This window comes from Apteryx mantelli, chromosome 1 (genome assembly GCF_036417845.1).
Source record: "Apteryx mantelli isolate bAptMan1 chromosome 1, bAptMan1.hap1, whole genome shotgun sequence".
Taxonomy (NCBI): domain Eukaryota; kingdom Metazoa; phylum Chordata; class Aves; order Apterygiformes; family Apterygidae; genus Apteryx; species Apteryx mantelli.
Window position 1 is genome coordinate 47,951,378 of NC_089978.1, and position 6,467 is coordinate 47,957,844.

Below are 6,467 nucleotides of genomic sequence, written 5' to 3' on the forward strand. Positions count from 1 at the left end.
CATTTCTGATCTTTTAGGTCAAGCTAAAACTTAGAGAAAACACTGACTCCAGGAACTAGCAAAGATCATTTCTACAAATGGAAGCAAAAGGTTTGTGGATCAGACAAATGGAGATACACACTGTTACACCCAAAATCTTGTTATGGTCAAAAAGGAACATACCCTCTGTATGGAAATAAGATTTCCTTGATCATCTAATCAGTGTAGTAGTTTAACAGTGTAGTAGTCCAAATTATTAGGCCAGTTTCAAGGACGTACACTCAGCCCAAGCTATACAAAAAAGCCTCGTTAATAATATTCTTAAAATTGTTATACCAGAAAATTTACTTCTATCATCTAGTGCTTTTTCCTGGAGCTATGTTCACGCTTCCAATGTCCCTTTGGCTTCCAAGTTTGACAGCACCATCCTCTTCCTTCAGCGGAGAGGGGTGTATTTGACACCACGTCATCACCTCCCTGAGGCCTTCCCTGGGAGGGGTATGACATCTGTGCTATTGGGGGTCCATGGTAGATTTACTTTGTCATAAAATGCCAATCTGTCAAAGTGCAATCTGTTTAGATAAAGAGAGACATTTTGAAAAAATGTTTTGGGAAAATATTTCGACATTTAAATCCTCCCAAAATTCCGGGGGGGGGGGGTTGTTTTAAAATTATATTCTTTTTAAGGTTATACTGGGTCTTATTGAAAAAAAGTGCACGAATTATTTTACAAAGTAATGAAAAGAATAATGAAAATCAAAGAAAAATGTATTGATTTATATTTAATGTTTATATTTAAGTTTTTAGACTGCTGATTCATAAACATTTTTGATATTTTGCTTATTTAATCTCCATTAAGAATGGGAGCTTTGTGTAATGAGAAAAAATATTTTCCTACAGTTCTGTTCCACTGGGAAATTGCAAACTCAGATATATCCCATCCTGAATTTTATATTTCTCTAGAAATAAAAAGAAGTTTAGGGAAAGACATTTTCTAAATTCAGTTATTATTCTAATTTTAACTATTTGCCTTCTGTCAGTGACAGAAGTCCTTGCCTTTCCCATCACATGAAGTAACCCAGCCAAGCCACGCCATTCTAGCTGGCAGTGATCAGCTTTGACGCTGTTCTGTCATCTGCTGTAGGAGTCTGCTTCTGATTCATCTCAGTTTGAGCCATGAGGCGTGGATCCAAGCACACAGCTTGTTCTTCACATTCTTGATCTGCCTTTGTTACACAGATGTTGCAAATGGTACCATATATGTATGTCAAATTCTGAATTATACCCTATTCTGCAGGCAGTTTGAAGTTGGATACAGCATCACATTTTCAATTGCATGCATGTCTTTATTCCTCTGCTCAGTGTGTACTGTACGCTGAATCCAACAGATAGTTTTCTATGTCTCATTCTTTCGTGCATTGTCAGAAAAAAAAGAAAAAAGACCTACCCGGGTTGGCTGAAGCTGCCGGATCTGGGATACGCTGCCCAGCAAACATGAGCTGGTTCCAGGCGAGCTAGAGAAATGCGGTGATGAAAGGAAGCTGAAGGGAGAAGAATCTCTCCACCCTCCAGCTCTGCCCAGAGAAGGAAGACACCTGGACCTACACTCAAGCCTGTTTTTCAAGAGGAGCTTCTTGCTAAAACAGATGTGCTTCTCGGGACAAAGGATGGCAACCATAGGGAGCAATGGTTTACTAGATGAGCTTTTTAATAGCAGGTTTGGAAAGCAGTCCTGATCTGTAACAGCCAGCATTAGCAAACTACACCAAATTGCTTCCAGTGCGATTCTGCTCCAATCTAAGATGAATAAAGAACAAATCATTCTTTCTCATATTTAAGATCTTTAGACAAGTGAAATTTATTCTGCACCCTTAATGAGGTATCCCATCATGATTAGGCTCAAAATGAAAGCATCCTATGTCTCTTCAGCAATTAATATAAGTGCCAAGTAATCATTTCCCCCGTCTGATAAAAGTCAAGTAGCTTTATACAAATGTCAGCAATCATCTTGGCTCCTGCTATTTCCTTTCACAAAACTCGTCCTTTCTCACCTAACGCACAGTGTCAGTTGGGAGGTTTGATTCTAGTGCAGCTACTTCCCTTCTGCTCATTCCACCAGGAGTTATCCACTGTCCCCTTACTCTCTTGGAGAAGGAGGTTTTACCTGATCAAAATAATCAAAATCCCCCGTTTGTCTTATCAGTTGTTGAATTAATATGACTTGCTCTACTCTCCTACAGAACCAGTGGCTACATGAACCTTAAGCCTTCTTGGACAGCAACATGAAGAAAAGGAAGTGTGTACCCAGAGATGGTGTCCCTCATGGCTCAAAGTATTCTCTAACACATACGCTAGTTTGGCTTCTCTCAAAATACTGAACTCTTGCCCTGACCCTTTCTGTCCTATTCTTTTTGCTCATCATTTTACTTTCATTCACAAAGCCTCTTGCAGTGCAGCACACAATATATGGCCTTTCTAGTCTCTGATATTACAGGTGGTACACAGGTTCAGAGGCCTTATATTTGAAATTTCTGGGGATAGGATCCTTGTTTCTTGTAGCTGTGCACATTACTTAGTCCAAAATAGGTGCTATTGCATGAAGAGCAAATGAGCACATATCTCTAAGTGTATTATTCACTAAGTGAATAATAATTACGGTCATTATTTACCACCAGTGTCTTTAGTGTAGGAGAAGATGCTTTACCCTGCAGAAAAGAAATAGACGACAGTCCCAAGCACCAAGCACCAATGTGACCATGACATTCTCTATCACTGCTCACAACCAAGTAATCAAGCAGTTGTTGATACCATTTTGGCTTAGGGCCATCTTCTATTGGATGTGCTTACTTTCTCTGATGGATTTTTATTCAGGGACCTTAGTATTTATCTATACCATACAATACCATGTCATGCAGAGATAGCTAGAACTGATATTTCTGAAAATAGTAGCTCTGGAATTTGAAGCAGTGGTAGGTTATTCCACCTGGGCTAGTTTTCAGCCCATTTGCCAGGATACCTTCTCTGTATATCACCAACAGTGCTGTGTAGACAGAGGCAGCACAGCTCTCTGCCCAATCCTGAACCACCGAATGTAGATAAATCCAAATGCAAGCAATGTATGGCATTGCCTGCAACATGCTACTTGCTCATTGTTGTTGATCATGCATCAAATTTTAGATGGAGGTGGAGAGAAGTTATTAAACCCTAAAGAGCACATCATTCAAGAGACTTCTGAAACAGTAAAAACAAAAATATCAGCAATAATTATTTTAATCATCTTCGCCAAATTTAGAAGCAAGTTTCAAGACATATTTAAAGGTAAGGAACAAAGCATTCCTTTAAAATGCTGGCTTTCCATAGGTTCTTATAATTACTAGAATTATGCTCAACAAAATAGCTGTGCGCCTATTGAAACACCTTCACAAATGCAGTTTTGCAAAAATACTTTACATTGAAGTACGCTTATACCTATTCATTTTAAAAATCAAATGTGTGAAAACGTTCTTCCAATTTGTAGCAGAATGTCCTCAACATACAGAAAAAATGGTGTGGGGGGGGTACATACAGAGAAAAATATATGCTGGATGTACTTTAAAATCAAAAGCCACAGTTCACAGTTATTCTAGAATAGCAAAGAGTTTTCTTCACACTGGTCAATATTCATGTAGCTTAAATCCCACCTAATTCCTTGTAGTTAAATGAGCAAGAAAGATGGCACCTTTGAAGACTTTTGAAGGGTTCCCATATTTTAATCACCTTTGCCAAAGGATCTTAGAGGGGAACCAGATAAAGGCAATCAATTGGGAGATAAAAGGCTTAGGTAGAACTTAAACTGTCTAAATATGACCTGCACAGAATTTAAATAAAGTATCCAGCAAATAACATTTTGATCACAAATGTCCAGAGTTTCCAGAGGCTTTGCAAACATTAAAACCAGTATTTCCTAAAGACTCACAAAGATTATTTTACATTACTGTGACTCAATGAGCGTCTGGTGAATGGGGAAATTTGCCAGTTTTAAGCTTTGCATCTTTCTAGCAACAGCCTTAACATGTTAATCTGATAACTGTGTCTGCAAAAGCAAAAGGAAAGAGCTAAGCAAATGTTCTTCATTGCAGTATTGTTATTATAGTTGGAAGGAATAAGTAATTCGTGCAGTTTTGCAGTAAAAAACACATTCCACTAGGTCTATTCCAAGAATATCTGGAACTGGGTGATCACAACCAGCATTTGCTTGATACATTTAATAATGAATAGCAGATACATATAAAATATTTTTGATAAAGTTCAGTTTCAGAATAAAAAGGCATTAATAACTTCTCTGATGAGGTGCTAAGGATCATTTTATTTTTACAAATACTTTAGAAAAAGAAAACAGTTGGCATCTGTAGCACTGTTCCAAGCAGATTTTTGGTTTAGATTGCATCAGTTCTGTGGAATTTTCATTTATATTACATATTATTATATGACTGGATGAAAAATGGATGACTTGATCTGAATGACTGGTGATTGATGTGTCCCAAGGAGCACAATTTTAGCATTCCTTATGAAACAGCTGTATACATGGACAAAGTTAGGCAGTTTCCCAACCAGCCACAAACATGGGTTACTATTATAGAGGTAAACAATTAACTTACAGAACTTTTTTTTTTTTAATACAGGATCCCAATGGTAACAAGAGTTTCTCTTCCTTATGAAGATTCTCATGAAAACTTGAAGTAAACTTCATGGCACTGTGTCCCTGCCACCTCCTCTATGTGTAAGAGAAAAAGAGACAGCAGAGAAACCATGGTTAATACTATTTTACTAGCTAGACTAGTTAAACTAACTAAAAAGTATGGAAGGAAATCTAGAAAGAAGTGTTTGGGGAACAATATGGAATATTGAAAACCTGAAAGTTTGATATTTGGCCCCCTAAACTAAGTGAGAAATGATGTTATTTAGAAAGCCTCTGAAAAGCTCATACATGGAGGTAAGTACAAGCCAAGTTTTCCTCCTTCTGGTTCCACACTTTGATAAGCAATTTTCCTGATAAGCCTATTTGTATTTCATTTGTCATCCCAAGAGATGCCAGCATACATCATAAAACATGACCATATGCTACCAAAATAGCATATGAACATGTTTTGGAAACAAACAGTTCTCCTCTGGAGTAAATTGAGATCTAATTTACTCTGCAGTTTTTCAGCTATAATTTTGTCAGCTAGAACATGGAAAATATATACCCAGTAACCGGTTTACCTATGCCAGAAGGTCCCTGGGTGCTGGTACTGTCAGGGCATGGCGCTTTCGTTGGCTTAGCCTCTGTCCTTCAGGAAGGTGGTGTCAATCTGCTGGCAGAAAAGAGCTCCTTCTATCAGTTTACATGATTCTCCATGATGGGACCATGACTTGGCAAGCACTCGTGTAACAGGATCGGCCCTAAGCATGGAAAATTCCAGTCCTAAAGTAAATGATTTGATCACGTTACAAGCTAGTGAAATTTCAAGATGCACACTTAAGGAAGGGATCAGAGCAGAAGCTGGAATTCAGCATTTATTATACAGCATGCTGGCTGTCTGCATTACAAAAATGGGCTTCAGAGACTTACAAATACATTATTCTATTGAGCATCATTAAAAAAAAAAAGATTGACTGGTATATAGTATTGCAATGTAATTATTAAACTTGAAACTGACATAGTTATTAGAAATAAAATGCAATTTTTTACCAAAGAGGAACAACTTATCACTGAAACTATATCAAGGGCTGTATTAAAATCTTCATCACCAAAAGTTTTTAAAATTGAGACCGCACATTAATCTAAACAGCTATGCTTCAGTTCCAACAGGAATTAATTCAAAGTCTTACAGTCTCTGTTATGCAGGTCAGATTACATAATTTCAAGTGTCCCATTACAATCAGTTAATCTATTAATTCAATTTTATATGATGTAATTCATAGAAATTCTTATTCCCAAAGAATGGAGTTGCAATGAGTTATTTAAATTTTTTAAAAGGTTAGAAGAAAACTGAAGGGTTAGAAATACCATAGAAAGCATAAAGAATAGAACAGTAGAAAATGCAAAGGATTGAAAAATTATGAACTCAACAATTAACACTAAGCTCTATTATCTAATAAGCAGACAGCTAACACTGAGTTACATAGCCCTAGACCCACTAGCCTTCCTCCCCAGGTGAGAGTCCTAAGTGCTAGGCTATCCTGTCATTTTGGGTTCTCAGCATTGTATTTGTGGCTTCACAATAATTCTGTTTTAATGGGAAAAGAGGAAGGTGCTCCAGCTTCTCTAGCTGGGTAGGGTATTTCTCTGATGGGACTTGAGGCATCTGTTTCCTCCTCTCAAGCAGAGAAAATCAAATTAGGCAAGAGATGGTCCTTGGCTTCTCCTTCCACCCAGTTTTTAAATGAGGTCTTTTGGCTGCCATGATTTGCAATGGACTCAGCCAAGCTGATGAGGATCAGGTATATTCTGATTCCTACTAGAGATA